The following is a 13,276-nucleotide window of genomic DNA, read 5'->3' on the forward strand; positions in this document are numbered from 1 at the left end:
CCCCTCCTCCCTCCCCCTCCCCTCCCTCTCCCCGTTAAGGGCCAAATATTATCCAGAGGGCAGAGGTAGATTTCTGCAATCTGGGCGGGTGGGGAGGCACAGTCTGGGAGAAACCAAGTCCGCTCAGTCACCACCCTCGGTCTCACCCTCCCTCGGGGCTCCGATCCTGGCAGCTGCTACTGAATTTACCTTCTCCTTGAAACCGGTTGGTAGGAAGTGACGCTGAGAACATGATCTAGCCATAAAGGGCGATGTCATAAATAAGTTAAGGGAACGGAGAAAAAAATTACCCGTCAGATCTATGTATAGATCTATGGATAGTTCATGACCAAACAAGAGACAGAGAGAATCGTGGGAGGTAAAATGGATAATTTTTATTACATAATTTTTATTATCTTATTAAAACCAAATGCAGCCAAAATTAGAAAGCAGAAAACTAGGGGGGAAATTTTTACAGCAAGTTCCTCTGATAAAAGTCTCATTTTATAAACATATAGAGAACCCAGCCAAATTATTTGAAAAAAAAAAGTGCCATTCCCCAATAGGGATTAAAGGATATGAACAGGCAGTTTTCAGAAGAAACTAAAGCTCTCAATAGTCACATAAAAAATGCCCTAAATCAATAAAAATAGTGAAATGCAAATTTAAATAACTCTGAGGTACCACCTCGAACCCATTAGATTGACTATGAAGACAGAAAAGGAAAATGACTAATACTGGAGGGACTATGGAAAAATAGGTAAACTGATGCACTGCTGGTGGAGGTATGAGCTAGTTCAACCATTCTGAAGAACAATTTAGAAATATGCCCATAAAGCTATAAAACTGCATACCCTTTGACCCAGTAAAACTTATTCTAGGTCTATACTCCCAAAAGATCAAATAAGAAGGAAAAGGACTCACACGCACAAAAGTATTTAGAGTAGCTCTTTTTTTCTGGTGGCAAAGAATTGAAAACCGAGGGGATGTCCACCAAGTGGGGAATGGCTGAACAAGTTGTAGTGTATGATTGTGATGGCATACTACTGTGCCATAAGAAATCATGAAGAGAATGGTTTCAGGAAATCCTAGAAGGACTTACATGAACTGATGCAAAGTGAAGTTAGCAGAGCTAGGAGAACATTGTATAGGCAATATTGTAATGATGATCGATTGTGAAAGACTTAACTGTATATAATACATATCATATTTCTTGTCTTTTCAGTGAATGGGAGAGGGGTAGAGGGAGGGAGAGAATTAGGAACTGAAAATGAAAATTAAAAATTAAATTTAAAAAATCTTACTGCTATTACAGTTTTTCAATTTTCTGCCATATCTATATTGCAGTAAGAGTTTCTTCCCCTAGAATAGGGGATCTTAACCTGGGAACTGTGAATTTGGTTTTTAAAAATATCTTCATCATGATGGAAAATGCTATCCACATCCAAAGAAAGAACTGTGGAGTTTGAATGCAGATGGAAGCATACTATTTACTATTTTTTTTTCTGTTGAGTTTTGTTTCCTGTTTCTGGTGGTTCTTCCTATTGGTTCTAATTCTTACTTACAACATCACTAATATGAAAATATGTTTGATAAGAATGTATATATTTAGCTTATATCAGATTATGTGCCATGTTGGGAAGGGTGGTGGGAAGGAAGGGGGAGAAAAATTTTAAACTCAAAAGCTTATGGAAGTTATTGTTGATAAATCAAAATAAATTAATTTTTTAAAAAAAGGAAAGGGGCCAGGAAGAAGGCATCCTACTTGAGGCATGTTCAACAACTCAGGGAAGTCCCCAGTGGAAATTATCAAAATAATAAAACTAAGTTAACAGACCCCACGTTAAGAACCCCTGAGGATTCTCAAGAAAGCAGAAAGATTTATGAAGGCAATAGAATAGCTAGATCACTAAGGCTGTGGGGTTCTAATCTGTAGAAAGATTAAAAAAAATATTCTTGACTCAGTTTCTGAAAAGCTATCAAGTAGCCTCAGTTCTCTCCCAAAATCTGTTCACAGAATCCATGGAAAACTTTCTAAAGAAGCTTTTATAAAAATTCTAAAAATATACATATATCTTCATAATATATTTCAATGTAATTGGTTTCTATTATAATCTCATGTATTTTATTCTATGTGTTTAAAAACATTATTCTGAAAGGGACTCTATGGACTTCACCAAACTTCCATGACACGCAAAATAGGTAAAAACACCTGGCCTACAATAACCGCAAAAGCTAGTTGAGACTTACCTTGTGGGTGAGAAACCAGATTTAGTTTACTTATCTTTTTTTTTCAAGGTTACAGGGATGACACCATCACTCTAGACAGAAGATTCAGGGTTTTGTTTTTGTTTGTTTGTTTGTTTTGGGAGGGAGAGGAATTGCCACAAAGTAATGCAGAGTTTTCCAAATAGTGGTGTAGATCCACTGGGACAGACTCATTCTAGAGGTTGGAAGGGAGATCTGCAAAACTATGTCCTAAATTATTGGACATCTTGAAACAAAACTCCCACATAAATACATTCACTTTTTCCAGTGAAAATAAAGTCAATAAAACAAAACCAACACTGTGAGAATCTGTTGTAGCTGATGGGGAGTTGCCAGGGTGGGCCAGCCTCAAGGCTGTGAACTCAGGTGTGGAGACAAGTCACTGTTCCTTCCTGCCTCTCCTCCCTTTGGAATCTTCCTTCTCTGGGAGGCCTTGGCCTCCACCTACACTTAAGTGGATAGTGCATTCCAATGATAATCAGATGCCTCCCACCTGTCCTTCTATATTGTGGCTGGAGCTAGAGATCTTGGATACTCTTACTTCTCCTACCCACAGGCTCCCCATCCATCAGACTGACAGGAGGGCCAAGAGTCCAGACTGTTAAGGCCCTGCTGAGGGGCAGCGTGGCAAACTGAAACTCTTCCCACACCCCTGGTTTCAGATACCTAATGCATCCCTGTGGAGAAGTTTGAAGTGTAGGGGAGGGAGCATTTACCCCTCTTAAATTTGCTCCCTGGATAAGTGAAAAGTGGGAAAAGTGATAGATTTGTAGTCAGAGGATTAAAAGAGAAAGTTTTGGGAGTTCACAACTTTGGGCAAGTCATTAGCCATCCTGCTCCTCAACTGTAAAAGTGGTGGTTAGATCTTAAAGGTCTCATCCTTTTCTGTCCCTGTGATCCTATGCCTGCAAATGCAGCACTTTATTCCTGTCATGTGCTTAGGATTCATTTGTTTATTATAAAACTACAGTAAATTCTTAATGTTATTTGAACAAAAACCAAACTATCAGAATTATTTATTGTCATAGCTAGTTCTACAAGAGTGTATAAAGGATAACTTTTTGTTGTTGTTAAAAAAGGAAAGGGACGTTTTTACATAAAGTCAGTGGAAACCACTGACCTAAGGGCTTCCAACAGGTTTTCACCCTTTTCAAACCTAGAGAGAAGCCAGTGGACAAATGTATCCTTGCGTTGAGTACACTTAGCTGCCCTCCTAGGAGCTCAAAGAGCCCCTGGCGCTCTGTTTGGAGATGATAACTAAGTACACATACTATTTCTCTAACAGAGTTTTAATGAGGCACTAATGAGACTGTGTGTGGTATAGGTGTTCATGTAATGTTTACAAAATGCAATTTCACGAAAACTAGCATGCTCTATACAAATGTAAGATATTATTGTTATAATGAAAATCAAAAACACCTAAGGTTTATAAAGATTCAAGGAATGAAAAGACTATTTTGAATTGGGGTAGTAAAAGGAAGTAGCAATATTGACCCATCCTTGGTGGCAACTGCTAGACTCTGCAGATGACCTTGAAGTGACCTGTAATTTTGGAGATCTTAAAATATACCCTGATGTGAGGAGTACTACAAACGAATGAACAAAAACCTTTACAAATATCTACTTGTCCATTATGTTTCTTTTAAAATTTTACTTATTTTTATCTTGAGCAGAACCAATACCAAATATAATGACCATTTCTCTATGCATAGTAGAACAGAAAAAGAGAATTGTGCACAAAACTGTACAGTGTGTTTTTTTTTTAAATACGTAATCCTGGGTTCGGCCACCTTTTTGGCATGGATAAATGGAAATCTGTAAGGAATGCTCTTGCTCCGCTGGTGGTCCTGGAGGATCACATAGCAAAGGACAAAGTACTTTGGACAGCCCTTACAATTCTGAAGTTGTGGTCAGAAGAATTACTTTCTTAAAGAATAAATGAACATTCAGGATTACTCTCCCTCCCTCTTTGGGTGGGTGGAATAATAGCATTTATCTAGGGGCTATAAAGTTTATAAAGCACTTTATGTATTTTTCCTAGCAACAACCCTAAGAAATAGGTGCTGTTAGCATCTTTGATTTTACATATGGGGAAACTGAGGCTTGGAAGGATTAAGGTACTTGCCTAGGATCACACAGCTAGCAATTGTCCAAGGCAATATTTGAACTTAGGTCTTCCTGACTCCAAGTCAAGTGCTCTATACTCTATGTCACTTAGCTGTCTAAGTGTAGACTAATCACAACAGCTTTGATGAAAATATGACATTACCAACATGGAAAAATTGGGAGAGGGGGATAAGATCTAACATGCATGAAAGGAAGCATTTATTAAACACTATATACCTGTACTGTGCCAGGTGCTAACAATTAATCAATAAGATTGATTAAGGACTTCCTATGATCCAGACACTAGGCTAGATGCTGGAAATATAAAGATAGTGATGAAAGAGTTTGGTGGTGGAAGAGAAGGATGAACAGCATGTGCATATGTGCACATTTGTGCAAAACAGATTCAAGGTGATTAGTGAGAGGCAATGAGGATAATCACTATTAGAAGAATAGATTCAGATTCAAATCTCATTTCAGACACTTACTAGTTGTGTGACCCCTTTGTGTCTTATTTCCCTCATCTGAAAAACAAAGGGGCTGGACTCAGCTTTTTTCTAGCCCAAAATAAATGATCTTATGATTTGGGGGGAGGGGATTCTAATGGTTGGGTGAGGGGGCAGAAGCGGGGGATGGGACAGAGCGGTAGTTTGGGGAAGGACTTGTGTCAAGAAAGGACCTGTGTTAAAGGTGGCATTTAAGGTGAGCCTTAAAGGTATTCAAGAAGAAGAGGTGAGGAGGGAATGCATTCCAGGCAACAAGGGTGGCCAGGGCAAAGGCTCAGAGATAGAGTACCATGAGGGAGACCCAATAGAGGAAGGAATGGTAGGGATCATGAAGGGTAGTAATGTGTAATAAGGCTGGAAAGATGGGGTGGGGTTAGATTGTGAAGGGTTTTAGATGACAGAGGAGCTTATACTTGATTCCACAGGTAACAGTGAATCACTGGAGATTATCAAGTAAGAGAATGACGTTGTCAGATCCGCACTTTTGGAAAATCACTCTGGCAGCTGTGTGCAGAATGAATTAGAGATGGGATAACGAAATTTGAAGGTGGGGAGGCCAATTAGGAGGCTGTTTCAGTTGACCCAGAGATAGGTGATGAAGGTCTGAACCAATGTGGTGGCTGTATAGGGCTGTTCTCAAAGAGCTAACAAGCTATTTGGGGAATTATCATATCTATATCTATATATCTACATATCTATCTCTGTCTCTATAAACACACTCCAAACTAATTAGGCCTGACATCTGTGATTTCATCCAGGTGGCAACACCCAATCTTGATTCAGATCACATGGTCTTGGAAATTTGCCTGAGACTTTAGTTACATTATTTGGCCACAACTCTTTATGTTCTTGTGTTCTCTCCCAAAGTCACCTGTGTGACTTAACAGGTGAGTTTACTTTTTACTAGCTTTGGAGAATTCTCCTTTGCACCACTCCTACTTTTCTCTACATTCCAGATTCACCACAGCCAGAGCACCTATAAGTGACTGCTTCCACTGCCCTCATCTAACTGGACTTGAGCCCTTCTGTGGCCACTGTCACATGCCATCTTCATATCTATTTTGCTGAAGTCAGCTACTTGGGCTGCCAACCTCAGCGATTGCTGGCATTGCTACCATTAATGGGGAACCATTTTCATCTGATTCCCCTTCCAGGTGCCCTACACTGAATGGTACTTTATTACTTCTGGAACTACTTTACTCAACTTTCAATCCATCATGGATCTCTTCTTCTAAGAGCCAACATCTCAGCCCACAGTGTGGCCTATTGGGTAAGTCCCCCCCACCCCACCCCATACTGATACTAACTTTGCCTGTACCTCTGTAAATAATTCTCCTTGTCTTGCCCTTTTGGTGTGCCCCCCTCTTAATGTCACTTGGGACACTAAGTGGCCCTCCAGGTATGGATAAGCAAGATTTGACTATAGGTTTCTCCAGATGGTTAGTGGGCATGGGACCCACCAGTCTCACAGTATCTACTTTACGCTCAAATTCTGATTTCCATTTGTAGTAATTTCATCTGTACTCTCACCAGCCTTAACCTGAAGCTGTCATTTTATAATCTTTCCCAGGGCCTCCCAGTTACCCCACTTTACTCTAGGAAGACTGTAGCATGCAGGTTATTCAGGTGAGTGGAGAGAGTGGGAAAGTTTATCAAATTGATGAGGGAATTCCAAATTACCAAATATCCCAAAATCTTACCTCCTAATAAACTCAGCAAATTAATCTAGAACCTCTCTTGGTCTACCCTAGTTAAGTAGCAAGAAAACAATAAAAGACCGGACAGTACAAAATGTGATTCAGAGCCAAGTGACTGTTTTCAAAGATTTATTGAGATGGGATTCCATTTTCCTCTTTCCTCTACTTTTAGCTTTATACCCTAAATTCAGGATGTACCGATCCCTTATTCAATCTTTCTCCAGTGCTTCCTCAGATTTATGTTAGTAAATGTATTGACATTTGCAGAGCTGGAAGTGAGTTGTGGGGAAACAGATCGTTGAGGTGATTGACTTTATAAGTTAGACTTGAATGTGCTCTTCTTATAACAAAGGCCTGTCCTCCAGTGGATCATCAGTTGTAATGTCCATTCAAATCAACATAGAGAATTGCACCTTGTAAAAACCTTTTATTTTGAAATCGCTGCTTTGTGTTTAGCTGACGTGAATCTGTGAGGAATCAGGTATAGTGATGAGGTGGGGAATTATTCCTTTAACTGCATTTGAAGAAAGGTCACATACTCAATCATAATCCAGTCCTAGATGCCTTGATTCTTATACAGATTCCCCACTCTACTTGATGTATGACTTGATCAAGACCTGTGAAGCTGTTGAAAGCTCCATGCTTTCCTACTTCAGACAGGCACTTAGGGAGTGAGATATTTAAGAGTAAGAGAGAGAGAGATATTTAAGACTTACAAGGAGACAGACTCTAAGGGATTTTTTTTTATTTCCAATTCATTTATTTCTTTTTAGTTTTCAACTTTCATTTCCACAAGCTTTTGAGTTTTCAATTTCCTCCCCTTCCCTTCCCTTCCCTTCTCCCTCCCCAAGACAGCATGCAATCTGATATAGGCTCTACATATACATTCATATTAAACATATTTTCACGTTAATCATGTTGTCAAGAAGTATTAGGACCAATTGGAGGAACCATGAGAAAAAAGAAACAAAACAAAACAACAAGAGAAAAAAGATCAAGTAGCATGCTTCCATCTGCATTCAGACTCCATAATTCTTTCTCTGGATATGGTTAGCATTTTCTATCATGAGTCTTTTGGAATTGTCTTAGATCCTTGAATTGCTGAGAAGAGCCAAGTCTATAAAAGTTAGTCATCATATAATATGGCTGTTACTGTGGACTCTAAGGGAGATTTTTAGTTCTATAAAATATGACTTCCCTAATTTGAGAGTATAATTCTTCGCAGAAACTCCAATGACACAGACACAGAAGAATTACTACAAATAGGATGAGATTATATTATAAATTAGTATCTCTCACAAGAACCCAGTTTGGTCTTAATATGTGGTCATATAGACCTCTCATTTCTAAAATCAGCAGGAAAGGAAAGGAGAAGAGAGGAAAACGGAAAAAGAGGAGAAGAGAGGAAAGTGAAGGGAAGAAAAAAAGGAAGAGAAAGGAAAGGGGGAAGAGGAATGCAGAGGAAAGGGATTGGAAAAGCAGGAGATGGAAAGTTATCATTTGGAATCCTGACTCTCTTATCTAGTATGTTAGTTATCCCTCCATTTTTGTGTCATCTGTAAATTGATAAGCATGCCATCTATGACTTTATCCAAGTCACATATTAAAATATTTTTTGTTTGTTTGTTTTGGCTAGGCAATGGGGTTAAGTGACTTGCCCAAGGTCACACAGCTAGTAAGTGTTATGTGTCTGAGGCCGGATTTGAACGCAGGTCCTCCTGACTCCAGGGCCAGTGCTCTATCCACTGTGCCACCTAGCTGTCCCCCAACATATTCAAATATTAAACAACACTGGGCCAAGCACAGCTCTTTAGGACTCTGCACTGCAAACTTCTCTCCAAGTCAACAGAACCACTAATGACTACTCTAAATCTACCTAATTCTACTATGGACTGTTCCAAATCTCTCTAGATTCCATAAGAATCTGTCACATACTTTGTTGAAAGTACATGGTTGGCTAAACCTTATCTAACTCATTCTCCTAGTAATCCGACTAAGAAAAAAACTAATAGTTTTAGTCTAGAATTTCCTGATTTTTGATTAAACCACACTGCTTCAGTTTCTAGATAGCAATCATTAATTTCTGGAGTTCCATTTTATGATCTAGGAACTACAGGTGGAATATAAGAACTCTTATCCAGCCTGGAGAAGTAAGACAAAATTCTAACTAATCCAATCTGTATCAGAATGACAAAGATAATGTTGCCAGTTAAGTGTTAGCGAGACAACTTAACATTCGCACTAGGTATATGTCAGAAGGAAAGCTCTTTAAATGACCTGTCTTGGTCAAGGGAGCTTTATTTTTTTTCCAGATAAATAAAAAAAGGCCTAGAATCCTTTGAACTTTATAGAGTCAACAGCATTTGAAAAGAAATACAGAAAGACTGGGACAGAAAGCACTGTCTCAGTGCTTGTTTGGATGTAATTGATGTGCTGTGTTAAACGGCATTAGAAAACCTGAAATGATAAACCATGTAGTAGGAAATGAATCTTTAATTACTAAAATGTGCTTTATGGTGCTTAAAGACATATTTCTGTATTTTTAAAAGAAAACAAAATATATTTGTAAAATTGGTTTCTTGTGATGAGTGTGTAATCAGAGCTAAGTTGTGTACTATTCTTATAAATGCCTAGTTATTTTGACATATTTGTATAACGAATTATGCTAGATGTGTTCTGGAATTATTCTGGATATATAGAGTATATGTATATGCATATATACACATGCATATATAATACATATTCTACAAATACATTGAAAATTGAAAATTTCAATTTGAAAATTTCAAATTAAAAAAAGCCTCATTAACTATCCATTTGGTAATATATCCTAGATTTTTTTCTCAAGGTATTCTCTTACCATCTCCTTATTTATTTTTAAAAATCTCTTTCTTTATGTTGAATATAAACTCCATATTAGACATACTTGTTCTAACATTTCTAGAGAAAAATGTGCTTCTCCTTGATAGAGAACACAGGAGCAAATAAAATAATTTCTTAGCTCTAATGTTTCTCTGTCATACATTAGCATTATCCCGTTAGCCTCCAGAAGGTAGTCTCCAGAAAGAGACCTTTGAAATCATGACTTCAAATCCCCTCATTTTACATATTAGGAACTTAGGGCTTAGGGAGGCAATAGAAGTCTCTTAAGATCCTATCTGTAGTAAGTAGTAGAGTCGGGATTTGAACCCAGGTTTTCTATTTCCAGATTCAGTGTACTTCCTATTACAAATGAGTACCACCTACTGCTTTTAACCCCAAAATTAGCACTTGGTATCTCTGAGAATTGACTCCTGGATCAGGAGGACCAATGTGATGGTTTGGGATGTTTCTCAAGTAACAACCTCCTGATTCAATTCAATTCTATTCTATTCTATTCAATACATAGTTATTTATTATCTGCCAAATATCAGGCAATAGGTATACATATTTTAAAAAAATCAAATAGTCAAAGCACTCTGGGACCTTAGATTCTACATATTACTGGACCTTTCCCTGTTCCCTGGCTAGAGAAACTTCAGTCTATGCCATAGAGAGAGCTTAAGCCCTTGGCTCTAGCCTATAGCAGGTTCCATCCCTGGCTTTATCCAAGAGTAGTAAAGGAAGAACAGTTTGCCAGTGCCTGAAAATTAAATGAGTTCAAAGAGTGGCAAATCAGATTAATGCGTAGAACATCTCCATAAAAGAAAGAAATATTAACGAGGGTTGGGAAGCGTAATGAAGTGAATTATGAAATTTAGCACCAGAGAGGGTTTTTTTGTTTGCCATAATTTTATTTGAAACTTCACATGACAACAGGTCTAAATGATGTCATATTTGGAGATTCTTTAATGGAACTTGTCTTTTATGTCCTTTTGTATTTCAAAATATGTTTCTTTGAGGCAACTCTAGAGCAACCTGCCAAGTAATTTGTATTTCATAACACCAACTTTTTCTTCAAAAATGAAAAGTATGTGTTGAAGTATAGAGAGAGACTTCTCTCTTGGATAATCTTTCCTGCCTCCTGTTCCTTCATCTATTATAGATGCTCACCCAACAGGTTTCCATATTTCAGTATTTCAATGACCAGCAAACCAAGTTAGCTCTCTGGAATGTTTGGCTTCCATCTTAGCTCAGAATGAGAAAGGGAATTGAAATACTGGATTGAGAGCTAAAAAAGTTATGGACAAAGTATTTCATTGGACCATTTGTTGAAAGACTCTCCTTCAATAGTTCTGAAGTACAGACAATTTATAAGCTAGAGAGAATATAGGCAATACCTGCAGAATAACAACGATGGCTAACATTTATACAGGACTTTAAAGTGCTTTACAAAAAATATCTCCTTTTATTTTCACAACAACCCTGGGAGTCAGTGCTGTTATTATCCCCAATCAACAGATAAAGAAACTGAGACAGGCAGAGGTTAGTGACATACTCAGAGTCACACAGCTAGTAAGTGTCCAACGCTGGATGTGCAGATCCAGTGATCTAACCACTTTACCACCTAGCTTTTACAAAGGGATGTTTACTTTGAAGACAAAGAAGCTTCCCAAAGACTATCTTAACAGTTAAATGAAATGAAGGGTTGTGAGAGTTAGATAACTGGAAAGCCTACTAATACAGGGAAGAGCTTATCTTTCTATCTATAGCCCATTCATCTATCCATCCATCCATCCATCCATCCACCTACCCATCCTTCCATCCATCCATCCATCCATTCCTTTATTTATGTATTTATTTGTCTGTAGAAAAGGTAGCAGGAGTGAGGAGAAAGAGCACTGTATGTGTTTGAGATCAAATTCTGCTATTTACTAGCTGTGTGACCCTGGAGGTAGGTCACTTAACCTCTATTACCTTGATTCTCCTCCTCTGTTAAAATGAGGATAATAATAATTGCGCTAGAATCATAGGAACTGAGTAGGAAGACACCTCAAAGACCATCTAGCTTATCCCAAATACTAGAAAAAATCACTTCCACAAAATGTACTTGAAAACCTCTAGTGATAGCTAGGTAACTCAGTTACTACATTTCACTTTTCTATAGCTCTAATTCTTAGAAAATTTTCCTTATACCAAGTGTTATCAATGTTTGCAAGTTGTTCCTACTCTCCAAGATTATCTCCAAGAGATAATCTAGTCCAGGGGTTCTTAACATTTTTTACATCATGGGTGGATTCCCTTTGGCAATCTGCTGAAGCCTATGGAGCCCTTCTCAGAATGATGTTTTTAAATGCATAAAATAAAATGCATATGATTCATAAGAAATAAATTCTATTAAAATAAAGTTTAAAAATTTGGGGGGAGGCATCAAAGTTTATTAAGTAGCTCATTAAAAGCTGAGTGATGGAGGTGGTGAAAAATGGAAAGTTAGGGTATTTTCTGCTAGCACATAGTATTTTCCCAGAACTCTCCAAATTTTGATGTTTATTGTTGTTCTTCTTTCCATTTATATTCTTGTCATTGTGAATATAGTTTTTCTGTTTCTATTGCATGGGGATGGGCTTGGGCCTTGACACCTTGCTCTAAGACATTAGCCATAAGAGGCTCCAGTTTTATCTCCATGTGTTCCTGTAATTTGGTCTGTGTCAAAGTCTTACATCTGAACCAAGAAGAATGACCTGTTTGCCAGACTTAAAATGAATGGCTACACATGTATACCTTTCTTGGGTTGACGTGTTCTAGCTTTCTTTGTTCTACATGATTACTATATGTTCCTTCTTCTTGCCCCTTCAAAGATGAAAGTCAGTAGAATTCTGGGTAGTTTGCCTGCAGGTAATGTTCACAATCAGAGTCTGGGGAATGCCTAGAAAAACCTGCATTCTAGCAAGAAGGTCCTTGGACACCCTTCCCCCACCCCATGGTCAAGGCTCTGTAGGCAGATTCCAAAATATAGGGCTACCTAGCTCCAGTGGTCCAATGATTTTGTTCACCAATAATTTCCAACCCTTTGCTTCTTTAATGCTGCATAAAGAACACATTGGATAACATCCATATGAACAAAAGCAGTTGAATCAAGTTATTCTTTCAGATTGCGTTTTCTATAGGACCTACATAAAGTCAATACAGGAGAAACACTAGGAAGAAATGAAGGCATATCCTAAACATACTTTCTAGAATATTGTTTCCCAGCCCATCCTGTGCTGTGGACTGATCAGTCAATTAACTAATCAAACAGCATTTATTAAGTACCTACTATATGATGGGCATCCTGCTATGTCCTAAGAGCATAAAGACGTAAAATGAAACAATTCTTATTCTCAAAGAGTTTGTATTCAACTGAGGTAGACAACATGCATTTTAACAACAACAATAATAATACTCTTAAAGGTTTGCAAAGCACTTTACAAATATTATATCATTTGACCCCATAATACCCCTGGGAGGCAGGTGCTATTATTATTCCCATTTCATAGATGAGGAAAATGAGGTGGATATACTTCCCAGGGTTACACAGCTAGTAAGTATTTGAAACTGGATTTGAACTCAGGTCTTCCTGATTCCAGATTCAGCACTCTATCCTCTACACCACCCAGCATTGTATAATATATACAGAATAAATACCAAATAAATACAAAGTAGTTAGGGAGACAGGGCACTAGTAGTTGGGGATATCAGGAAAAGGTTTTCTGTAGAAATGGGGCTTGATCTCCTTCTTGAAGGAAGTGAGGGATTCCAGGAAACCGAGGTGAAAAGGCAAATACAAAAGCATAGGTGTTGGAGATCTGATGTGTGAGGAAT

At 38.0% G+C, this 13,276-nt stretch overlaps 1 protein-coding gene across 1 annotated transcript in view; it reads left to right on the top strand.

Annotated features, from left to right (window-relative positions):
• The first annotated feature begins 280 nt into the window (after window positions 1-280).
• The window catches only part of LOC110196910 (protein unc-93 homolog A-like), an 81,516-nt gene continuing 68,520 nt past the window's right edge, over window positions 281-13,276 (top strand). The window contains exons 1-2 of the mRNA XM_020970359.1: window positions 281-358; window positions 6,014-6,129. The gene's annotated coding sequence lies outside the window, so the exon portion shown is untranslated. The remainder of the gene's footprint in view (window positions 359-6,013; window positions 6,130-13,276) is intronic.

The sequence above is a fragment of the Phascolarctos cinereus genome, unplaced genomic scaffold, assembly GCF_003287225.1.
Source record: "Phascolarctos cinereus isolate Bilbo 61053 unplaced genomic scaffold, phaCin_HiC Scaffold_5;HRSCAF=322, whole genome shotgun sequence".
NCBI classification, from domain to species: domain Eukaryota; kingdom Metazoa; phylum Chordata; class Mammalia; order Diprotodontia; family Phascolarctidae; genus Phascolarctos; species Phascolarctos cinereus.